This window comes from Pezoporus occidentalis, unplaced genomic scaffold, assembly GCF_034315485.1.
Source record: "Pezoporus occidentalis ecotype Australia unplaced genomic scaffold, CSIRO_AGI_Poc_V1 ctg15, whole genome shotgun sequence".
NCBI lineage: Eukaryota > Metazoa > Chordata > Aves > Psittaciformes > Psittacidae > Pezoporus > Pezoporus occidentalis.
Window position 1 is genome coordinate 4647004 of NW_026913316.1, and position 12170 is coordinate 4659173.

Below are 12170 nucleotides of genomic sequence, written 5' to 3' on the forward strand. Positions count from 1 at the left end.
GTAAATTATCACCAAAAACCCTATATTGCTTTCCTTACTAAAAATGGAAAATACTGAAATGATGTGCGTTACAGCTTCATGGATTTGTCAACAAGCCATGAAATCTTTCATTGACATAAACAAAGGGAGATTATTTGAGACAAACTAATATTTGCCTAAAATTGCATAGACTCTGAAAAGCAATTCCATAGAATCATAAAGAAGGAAAGACTTTATAATCATAACTATGAAGCCATGCGTGAAAAGTTGATCAGTCCTTAAAGTGAGGTACAAATAGGAAAACAAGAAATACACAAAAGGTACATTTGTTGATTGTTAATTTTAAATCGTGTATTGTCTTACATAAAATTGTTCCTTCTAGTATATTTAACAGTAGCAAATTAAAGTTTTTGTAGTTTCTTTTATAAACTATATTTGTGATAAAGGCTTGCCACAGCTGATGAGAAGTAACACTGATAGAACCTTAGTACCTAGAAATAAATTCAGTTCTGTTGTATGGAGTAGCATATTTCATGTGGGAGAAATAATGATCTATTTTTAGTTCAGCTGTACTCCTAAGAATTGCACCTTTCCTCCCACAGTAAGAACTTATTGTACTTTCACACCTCAGTGGACTGTTAGTAAAACATTTCAAGCACAAAATCTAGTAAGATTCAGTCAAGTGTATTACAGACTTGAAAATCACTGAAAATTGCAAATGTTCCCTGAGTTAGTTAAGTTCAGTTCCTCCCTGATTAGTACAAATGCTTCAGATATTCCTTCTCATTCTTTGGTCAAATCCCCCATGTGCAGTACAAATGCTTTTTCAGTTTGTTTTTTTGTTTGTGTTTTGTCTTATAATATTAAAAAAATCATTCATTCAGATTTATTATGCTTATTTATGCAGATTTATTATGCTTATTTAGCATGTAAAATTTCCAAAGGCATTCCATTCTGTAGATTATATGCAGCTCAAGCTAAGCTTTCAAAATTCATGTTATAGCTGATGAATTTTACACAGAATTTTTTCCACTGTTAGGAATAATATTCTGTCCACAGAATAAATTATGCAGTTGGTCTTACCATTGAAAAAAACCCCTCACTAACGTCAAACACATTTCATCATGTAACCTCTTTGTGAATTGCTAGTGTTGTAACTATTACTTAATAGTAACTATTTGAAATGAAAACTTGTCCTGATTGCATTAAGTTGGTTTTAAGGGTTCTTTATTATTTTATTGAGGTATCTTTGGAAGATGTTTTTTTGAAACTGCTAGAAGCCTCATCCTAGAAAGATTGGTAAGAATCAAACAAGATTTGGTCAGGACACACTCTTAGGAAAAATATCCATTTCTATAAGTTCAGTACTTGGCAGCATGTCCTTGCTAAAGTTTTCTTCAGGTTTACCCAAAATCAGCCAATCTGAATGCGCTCACCTTTACTAAAAACTAAAACAGTACCACACTACATCTGATCACCAACACACAATCAGCTTTGTCCTCTGATAACTCACACTTTTCCAATCAATTTATAGGAATTTGTTCAGAGTTAAGCACAGGTCAGGTATGAGTTCCAAATATATGGGAAAGTTGATGCGTCTGTGGACCTGTTCCCCAACCATTGCTTAGCAGGCCTTGCCTGTTCACTTACACGTGCAGTCCCAATTCACCTGCAGGAGTGGTGGAGATGCCCTCATTATTTTCCACACCCAAGCAGACAGAGAGAGGTATGACCAAAGGAGAGCCTTTCTCATCCTGGGGGCTTTCCACTGGGCTTGCTCCAGGAAGTCACTGCCTGGCATGCACTGGCTGGGGAGGCCAAACTGGACACAGTCCTCCCAGCAAGGTCTTACATGGGCCAAACAAAGGGGCAGAATCAGCTCCCTTGAGCTGCTAGCTACACTCTAGAGGCACCTGCTCTGTGACCAGCCTCCATCACTGTAGAAAGTGTACTGTTAACTTGTGGTCAGCTGCTTCTTCACCAGGTCCTTCCAAAGGTCTGCAAGGCTGATCCACACCTTGTCTGCCCTGAGCCCAGAGTACTACACAGGGTTACTCCATCCCAGGAGCAGAACGCTGCTCTTACCTTTATTAAATTTTATTCAGCCAGATTCACCTATTTCCAGTTTAGTTACTTGTTAACAGTTGTTAGTGATGACATTTACAAAGTGTTGATCCTAGTGTTGTCCCATGACGGCACCACTAATACACCCTTCTGAGCTACTTTACTGGCTGTCTAGCCAAAGGGATATCATCTAGTGATCCATGCCCTGAAGTTTCGATTTCTGGGGTCCCCTGACCCACATCAGAACTGGGCTTCATTTGGCCTAGGACCATGGGAGGAAGTGAGGATGCCTGGGAGGATTGTACTCTTGGCCACTTATATTCATTAACATCACCTGATCCTCTATCCCCATGGCAAAAGCGAGGGCACTCTGGTGAGTGTCCATTTACCAAAAGGTTATGTTCAGGCTTCCGCATTGAGTGACAGTGGGCAGCATATTCAGTGGGACTGGGTTTGGGAGGACAGTGAATAAATCTGCCTTCATCTTAAGAGCAGTGTTCCATCAGCTGTATTTCAGACAATGCAGAGGTATACCTCTGCATAGCAACCAGCTATGTCGCATCTCAGGGTACCCACCTAGGAGCATCGTGCCACAGCTGAGGTAAACACAGTCAGATACACAACTCTACCAAACATGAATTATCCTTGCAGACATGTATACATGGCTATCCCTTTAAATCTCCACTGACCTATACATCCCCAGTAAAAGGACATACAGCTGCTATCAGCACAGTTCCAAAGCTACTCAAAGAAAAACCCTGAGTTTTCCACATATCCGCAGAAGCAAGAAGTACAGTTGGTGGATTTACGCTTTTCTTGATTTGCAGGACATAATTTATAAAAAGAATTGCTATAGCAACCTACCCACCCCTTTCATTCATACATTTTCAATAGTCTGAAGCTCAAACTTCTTGCAGAGTCTACCACAAAAACACAACTTTGCCTGCTTGCTTACTTTATGTATGTTTTCCCATGCCCCAGTTCCCTTTTTTTCTGTACCTGCCCCAGTTACCACTCTTTGTCGGGGCTTTGAGGAGTCTATGTTTGCACATCAGCCAGCATGCCTGTGCCTCAACTCTCATGCAGTTGCCAGATCCTCAGAACTTCTGATAGTTCCAGGGTCCAGAAATGAAGAGCAGGAAACATTAATCTGGGTACGAACTCTTCCATTAACCACCACTTGGACTGCCCTCTTTACCCTCTCTTTCTAGAGAATCATAGTGTTCATGGTTATCTATAGAAGACTTCTCAACAGCCCCAGAGAATGTCTGAGAATAGCAGCAATTCAGAGGTGCCCTGAGGTGTGTTAGTAGGGACAGCGAGCAGGGTTCTCAAAGGGCAGCCTCCTTAACCTTATAGGCAGTTGATGTGTCATGAATGGGGCAAAGAAGAAAGGAGTACATACCCCTAAGATGTATGGATGGTATATGTCAAGGTGAATGACAACTAAAAAGTTATGACAGGCCAGCTACTCCAGGTAGTAATGAGTTTAACAACCCAGATGTGAGTTATCGGCTGTGCCCTGCCAATTAACCTCAAGAACAAAGAATGGATTTGGAAATTTTAGCCTCAGTTGCTTTTGGGATGACTGAGACACAGTTTAGAACGTGACAGTGTTCTTTGGGGTAACCTAGTTCATTCCTTGTGCAAAGGAAGTATACCCACTTCCCAGTTTCTCTGCTCTTCAATAGTACACAATTAGGAAAGTGGAGCATGTCCCCCTCAGCTGGTTAGTACTAGTGTCGTCATTTAAACAAAGTCAGCCATAAATCACGCAGTCGCTCTCTCACTGCCCCCCCCTTTTTTGCCCTCCCCCTGCTCCTGGAGGGGTGGGAAGGAGAATCAAAAGAATGCAACTCCCACGGGTTGAGATAAGAGCAGTTTAGTAACTAAGGTATAACACAGATCACTACTGCTACCACCAATAGTAACAATGATAAAGGAAATAACAAGGGAAGAGAATACAACACCTCACCACCAGCCAACCGATAACGCCCCCCCCCACAGCTCAATCAAGCACCGACCAATACTTAGTCCAAACCCACAGTCCCCTAGCCCTTCCGGCTAACCCTCCGTTACATCCTGGGCATGACATGCTGTGGCATGGAATACCTCTTTGGTTAGTTTGGGTCAGGTGTCCTGTCTCGGCTTCCTCCCAGCTTCCTCCCTCCTCCCTACCAGAGCATGAGGCTCAGAAAGTCCTTGGCCAGCCCAAACGTTTGAGCCATTAAAAACATTGGTCCTGTCAGCACTGTTCCCAGGCTGAAAGTCAAAAACACAGCGCTGCACCAGCTACCAAGAAGGAGAAAAAAATGACTGGCTGAACCCCGGACAGCTGATTAAAGGTAATATTACATCTGTTATGTATCTGAAGGTGATCTGTTGTGTAAGTATTAGAGGCTTGTACTCCAGCCTGTGGATAAGAATGAGTTAGGAAAATAAGATGAAAGAGACTTCCAAGTTCAATGAATTCAGCATCCTCCTATTTCTGGCAACTGTAGTGATAATTTGCCTAATGTGTTGTTGATAACCACTAAATGACTTGATCTTTTTTAATTTCTGCTGTACTTTTGGGTTTAGTAATTTTCTGTGGCAATAAGTTCCACAGTTTACTGTTAATGAATGGAAATCTCCTTGAATCACTTTTTAATTGACAGCTTTTTAATATCATCATTCTTTGCATTTGCATTATGAGGCAAAGGAACAGAATTTTCTAATGCTTTTCTTATATAATACATTTTCTTATATTTCTTCACTGATCATTCCTAATTGCTCAGTTTCTTTTCATACACAAACACTTCCAGTCCACTGGTCATACTTTTCAACATCCTAAGCACTAACCTAAGCTGTACAATGTCCCTTCTGGGACAGTAAACAGCACTGTGTACTCCAAATGAGGTCATATCATTAATCATAAAAGTCATTAAATGCCAATGTTAATTACACTATTAGTCTTCATGTAACCTAACTTATTGTTAAGACTCCCAGCTACAGCTGCATATCAAGCAATCTATAGCAATTTCTAGGTCTGCTGTAGGAGTTGCTTCCATAAATTTACAGCCCTCTGAGATGTCAGAGAAGTGTGAATGCTCCTTTTCAATGTGAAATAAAAAATTTATTATGTTGATGAATAAACTACTCAAATTAGGCCTGTCTGAGATTTCTTTCAACTTCTGTGACCTTTCTGGACTTAAATGACTTAGTCGTATCTGCAAACTTTAGTAAGTAGGATCACTACTGTCCTACAATTCTTTTGGAACTACTGATAGACAATTAAAGTTTGAGTGCAGTAGAGTACTTGCTGTTTTCAGGTGGTTGGTTTGGTTTGGGTCTTAGCTGGTCATTTAATTATGCTCTTTAGCTTTTTCTTCATGACTGTTGCCATTCCTCTCAAGATTATTTGTTTTATAGAATCACAGAACCATAGAATATCTCAAGTTGGAGGGACCATGTCAAAGGCTATTCAGCAGTTTTATTAAATTATGTGAATCAGTTTTTCTCCATCTATCCTTTTACAGATATATTCAAATAACGTAAAAAAAAATTACTAAACAATATTTTCCTTTGTAGAAGCCAGCTGACTTTATTCTACTTCGTAATATCCCAGATGCTTTATTTTTCTCCCCTGGTAAGTGTCATATTAACTAATCTGCTGGTTACAGACTTAGTCCTTAATTCTCTAAATATACTGAAAAGCTTTTTAAAGAGTAAAATTCTTGCTATGAACTGGATCAGGTGGCTAATCTAAACATTCTACTGAAAATAGCTCTAACAGTGTAACAAAATTTAAGTATTTCTAAAGATAAGTATTAATGTAATGACTTTAATTCATAATAGAAGAAGACTAATTAGCCTACAGAGGGGACTGTGCTAATAAATTCATTAACTCAGGTCTCATTCTGTCTGGCATTGCTTGGAATAGTGGTACCCTGAGATTTTCACTATTTAAAATGTTCTTATCTTTTTGTTTGGAGAAGAATACAAGCACAAGCAAATAATTATCTTGAAAACTGTGGATACTTTTTTCCTAATATAAGAATTGGTCACACCCAAGGTCTATTGAGCTGAACAACTAAGACCATGGTCTTAGGAGGGAAGATACCTAAGATGAAAGATAAAAAAAAGGACGAGTAATCAGTGATATTTCTTGAAAATAATCTGCCACCTTCAGAAATTTGTACTTAGGGATTTCTTCAGCCAGATACCACAATTCTCTGTTTAATAACCTTTGATGGAATTTTCTATTATACTGTTCCATCGCTCTAAACTGTAAATTTTCAGTATCCACATCATCCTTACAAAGTGAAGATTAGGTGCTGAGTAAGATGGACAACTCTGTACATTTTTTTTTTTTTTGTTCAACCCTTCAGTGAATGTCCACAAAAGTGAATTATGTTTTATTGTTCTGCTGAAGGTGTTCAGACCACTTTACTGATGTTAGAAATGGTCTAATAAAAGAAGTATAGATTTTTTTTCCCAGCATAGAAAAGACCTCAGGATTTACAGTGGAATTCTGCCTTGTAGGAGGGGTTGCTTCTGCTGCCTTTAATGACTCTTTTGCACTTGACATCAGAGCAAAAAATATCCACTAGGCAACAAGGCTTCCACAGAATAAATGACACTGTAAGATTCCTTGATTTCACCATTAGAGCAAATGTTTACACAGAGGTGCTTATACTCTTTTTTAGCATCAATTTACATATATTCCTCCTGCCTAGTATAGATCCAGATGTAATCAGTCTTCACTACAGGCCCTGTGCAGCAATTTCAGCAAAGAAGAAAGAGGCCTCTATCACATTTAAAAAGCAGCCCTTGTACAAATGGAGAAAGAGTGGAAGAGCTCAAAGCCAAAAGTCATACTATAATAATCTCCTGGTTTTGAGGTTTCACCTCACTGAAAAGAAATTTTTCAATTGTAGGGTCATGTTGCCCTCAGTTGGTCTGTGCAACTTTTGCTGGCACTTTCAGTGGTGGCAAGAATGTCACCTTTGAGGTATAAAGAAGCATTTTTCAGTGATGTAATGATAGCTTTGCTTGGCATCAAAGTTTTGATAACCAGAATCTCCCCTCTCTCTGCCTCGTCAGTTGACAAGCAAACCAGAGAAGACTAGACTTTCTGAAACTAGCTGAAATCCACAGATTTCTATCTGTTTGAGGACAAGAACATCAGGATGAGTTATGATATAAAAAAGTCAGACTTTAACCATAAGTTTCTAAGATATGCTCTGATTTTTGATGAAGGCAGTAACAAACAAAAGCAAACATTTAGTTTAAAATAAAAGATCCTGACATGCTCTAGAGATATGCTACCTAGACCATGGCAAATAGTTTCACTTCTTTTTCCTTCTAGTTTGAAAGCCATAAATTGACAAAACTGCTGCTTAGGACATCTTTCCTTGCTTTAAGGTAGCTGCATGTAAAGATTCGCTGAAAGAATAGCAATTATCATGGCAGAGAGATCAAGATGAAGAGAAGTCTACACAGCAGCAATTAAAGAAAGCGAACTTGGTAAGATGGAAAATGAACAGGATATAAAGCACACAAGTATCACATTGGAAACCAGTGGAACACTCTTTTCAGATTCGATTGTTATCAGCAATGAGAATTGTTAGGTGTATGGCATATAGAAAACTCTTTTACAAGGAGTTCAAGATTGAGTAATTTGGGAAATTGATTCATACAAGCTACCCATTTAAACAAATATCCCAGAGAATCATTGAACAGTTTAGGTTGAAGGGACCTCTGGAAATCATTAGTCAAGTCCCCTACTTAAGCAGGGTCAATTAGACGAGGTCTCCCAGGACCATATCCAGTCACATTTTAAGTATTTCCACAAATGGAAAACCCATAACCTTTCCAGGTAACCTGTTCCAGTGTACATACACATATATTTACGTCCATCTGTCAATCCTATGTAAGAGTATTATGTGTGTGCAGGTAAGATAAAAAGAAATTTATGTAAGAATTCCTATTTACTGAATCTTTGTTTCTTCCTGACATTTTGTATGTGATATGTCCTGGGTTCAGCAGTAGCAGTCATGTTTCTCCTTCTTGGTAGCTGGTGCAGTGCTGTGTTTTGACTTTCGGCCTGGGAACAGAGCTGATAGCGATGTTTTGGTTTGGCCAAGGACTTTGTGAGCCTCATGCTCTGCCAGGGAGGAGGGGAAGCCGGGAGGAAGCAGAGACAGGACACCTGACCCAAACTGACCAAAGAGGTATTCCATACCACAGCACGTCATGCCCAGGATGTAACTGGGAGTTAGCCGGAAGGGCTGGGAGACTGCAGGGTTGGAGGAGGAATTCGGTTGGCTGGTGGTGAGGTGTTGTGTGTTATTATTGGTAGTAGCAGTAGTGATTTGTGTTATACCTTAGTTACTAAACTGTTCTTATCTCAACTCGTGGGAGTTGCGTTCTTTTTGATTCTCCTCTCTGTGAACGAGTTACCTGACTGGGTTTAAACCACGACAGATATCAGGCAAAGAGTTTATTAGAAGCTGTGGGTTTGCTAAGAATTTATTTTCAAGTTCCAGCACCTATAAAGATCTAGGAATTGTCTGAGGTGTGTATTAACTATGTGAAAATATGGTTGCTTGTTTAACCTATTCTCAAAGGATAACTGAGGTCAGAACCTTAGTAGAATACCAAGCAAATTCACTGCTGATGTTATTCTCATTTTAAAGGGACATTTAAATTGCTAAAAGAATATGGCTTTCAGAATCAGATTTAAAATTTGATTATTTCAAGTTTGAAGATATTTTGGATAAATGCTTCCAAAGACAGAAATATTTTAATCTTAAAGCAGATATCTTTTTAACTAATTACTGAAGGATTTCAGAATCTTCCTCTAAAATATCAGCTACATTTTAGTACCAGAGATTTGTCACTGCATTGTGAAAACTCTGTGTCTATTCAGTTTTAGTCTTTCTTGGGTAAGAACAAATTTAACTGTAATTTTCCAGAAAAATGTTTTGCAATATCTCATCATGTCTCTTGAGTTCTGTCTGTAAATAGTAATTTAAAAAATACAATTGTAAATTTTAAATAATGTAAGAAAATATCCCACAGCCACCTACCAGTTCTCTCACTGAATGACATAGAATGGATTACAAAACAATAAAATGAAAGTGTACTTTGTTTTTCAGAATATTTAAAAAGTTTTACAAATATTTACAATATTCAAAAGTTTTACAAATAATTTTCCCTTTTGGTTTCAGGTTTCTTATGTATCTAAATCTTTCTGGCCCAAGTTAATCTCTACAGCCTCTCCTATTATTCCCACATTCTATTCTGATACATGAATATTTCATAAAGTCATAGCATAGAATCATAGAATAGTTAGGTTTGGAAAGAACCTTAAGATCACCTAGTTCCAACCCCAATGCCCTGTTTGCTGTGCAGAAAATAAGAAAGTATCCTGGGGCATTTCTCGTATTTATAGCTCTGGTTGGTTTCCAGGAACAAGTCTTTTAGAAACCTGCCTGCAGAAAGTTACACTAATGAAAGAATTTGTATTGAAAATGCTGCTTGTTAGAAAAAAAAAGATCAGATGGACAACTTTCAGACAGAAAGTAGAATAGCGGATACAGGGAGTTAGACATAACAGTTGTGATGAAGAAAGAAGGAAATAAGCAAGTCAAGCACTAGGGAAATTTTTATTGACACAGCAGGAAATATATAGGTATGAGCTGTATACATAAGCATACATAAACACACACACACACATGAACACAAACACATATCCTTCCACTTCTTTAATTCTCTGGATATTGTTTATTATCTTGTCAAACATCATCTTCAAATATAGTACAACATATTGTGTGCTAACCTATCCTTTGGTCCACAACTATGCCATGTGGCTTAGTTATTTTTTTTTTTTCCAGAGCAGCCTCTAATTTTACATCTGTCTCAGTGGGCTGTTTAAGTCTGCTTTTGAAAAACCTAAATATTCTTAACCATAGCTGGAGAAAACAAAAGCGGCAGAACGGTACAGTTAGATGGGAAGTCAGATTTATTGGGCATCAGACACAAGCTGATAAGAGAAGAGCTTCTTGCCCCATTGTATCACAGTACTTAAGGAGAGCATGCAAAAAAACCACAAATTATCATTTGGTACCTGGGAGTTAAGGATAATGTAACACAGCTAGACATGGTAAAGATTTAGTTCCACCACTCTCAGAAATTGTTAGTAAAATGTTGAAATGACTATTCTTCCCTAAAATAATCATCAGGTTAACTAGAAATTATTGTCCCTTAAAAGCATTGCTGATTACCAAAACCACTAAGATATCAACTTCTTTGAGATCTCATTCTTTATTAAAACAATGGTCCTCCTGCTTGTAAAATGATTTGTACAATTTGGTTTCCAGTATAAAGCTATCAGACCCATTTAAGCTCTGTCTTGACTACTGCATGCACGTGTGCAAAAGAAAATGGCATGATCTTGCCATGTCAAGGTAGACCTAAAAACATAGACCTGCCCAGAAACTATAGAGTTCAGTGCAAAAGGATTATTGACAGTATGCCGTAAGCTCTTTCTGAAGATCTCAAGCATTTTCTGCTTCATTCATGATTGTTCAGTACTTCTCTCTGAGACTGAGAATAACTGTTAACCTTCATTATAGGAAAAATTACAAGTCTTTCATAACTGCTGCTTTCAGCATTGCTGGATTAACGGTATTGTTTTAAGATCTTCATTAAGCAGTTCATGAAACCTAGGAGACAGAAGGAGAATGCCCATAAGGGTGGTGGCTTACCAAAGCCAGCTCTACTGTAATAACATGACTGTGTATTTCGGGTTAAGGCACCTAGCCTGTAGGTACTTATTTTCTATATACTCACACAGATTACAATGAAAATACCAAATTCCCAACAGCTCAGTTTGCTTTTTCTCTAAATTGTTGACAACACAGTATTTTCAATAACCTTATATAAGTGAAAAGTTATGGCCCTCTTTTGCTCTGTTTTCACTTCCATCCTATGAAACAAGAAGTTATTTTCTGCTTCTCCGAAGGAGGATGAAAATATGTTTTAGCAATTAGTGTTTGCAAAGTTCTAAGAAGTAAGACTCCTAAATTTCAGTCACTGAGATCAAAACAGTATGAAAAAAATCTCTGTTCCAGAACTTCTCTAAGTGTCCCCAAGTATACACAGCCTTTGATCAAATGATCAAGATTGTCCTGATGTCTTTACTTATGTGGAGTAGATTATTGCACAACATAAATTGTCCTATAAAGATCCCAATGAAAGTACGTGTGGTTTGCAGTAGTATTCAATGCAAACTAGAGTGTCTGCTTCCAAATGATAATGAGTAAAGAGGGTCCACTTCAGTTTTAATTAAATCAATAGGACTGTTTTCATCTGCTTCACTACATAGTTGCTTTTCCTTTTTTACAAGCTTTCTAATAGTCCATTTAAAAATATGTATCTCTCTAGTGATTTCAAAATGCATCCTGTACTGTCATAACAGCATTATTCTCACTGCCATTCTTCAGATCAGAAAGGATTTTTGATGCAGTTGCAGTCACCGTGCTATTTTACAGAGTGTAGCATTTACAATGTTTGGTGTTCTGGTCATTTCTGTGCCACTGAAATGAAACAGACACACAGTGTGACATGTAAATAGTAAAGAATGCTTTCCTAAGCTAAGAAACAGTTAATAATATGCATCAGCCCCTTTAAATAAAAAGCATCACTGTTTTTAACCATAAAAGAATAGGAAGAAAAAGAATTGATTTTGTTACATTGATTGTGTAATGTAAAGGATGCACCACCTCAACCCCCTACAGGGTTCTTAAAAACTGATAGACCTTGTAGTTTGCCAAAGCTTCAAAATATAGCAGTACCTGGTGGGGTTTCTAACAACTGTGAAAAACCTTAGAACGGACTCATTAAAGTGCATGCAAATATTCAAACAAAACCTTCACCTAGTAGAGGTCTCTGTTTAAAATGTAAATGGTCTGCCACTTTTGAGGTTAGCAGTTTAGAAAAACAAACCCCTTGAACATTATAACAAAAATCCACATTATCTGAAAGTTATTGTGATGGATGGTGCTCAAAAGGAAAGAAATGGATGACTTGTGTATATGCTGATACTCATGCTATTATAGCTCATATACATTCCTGCTAGC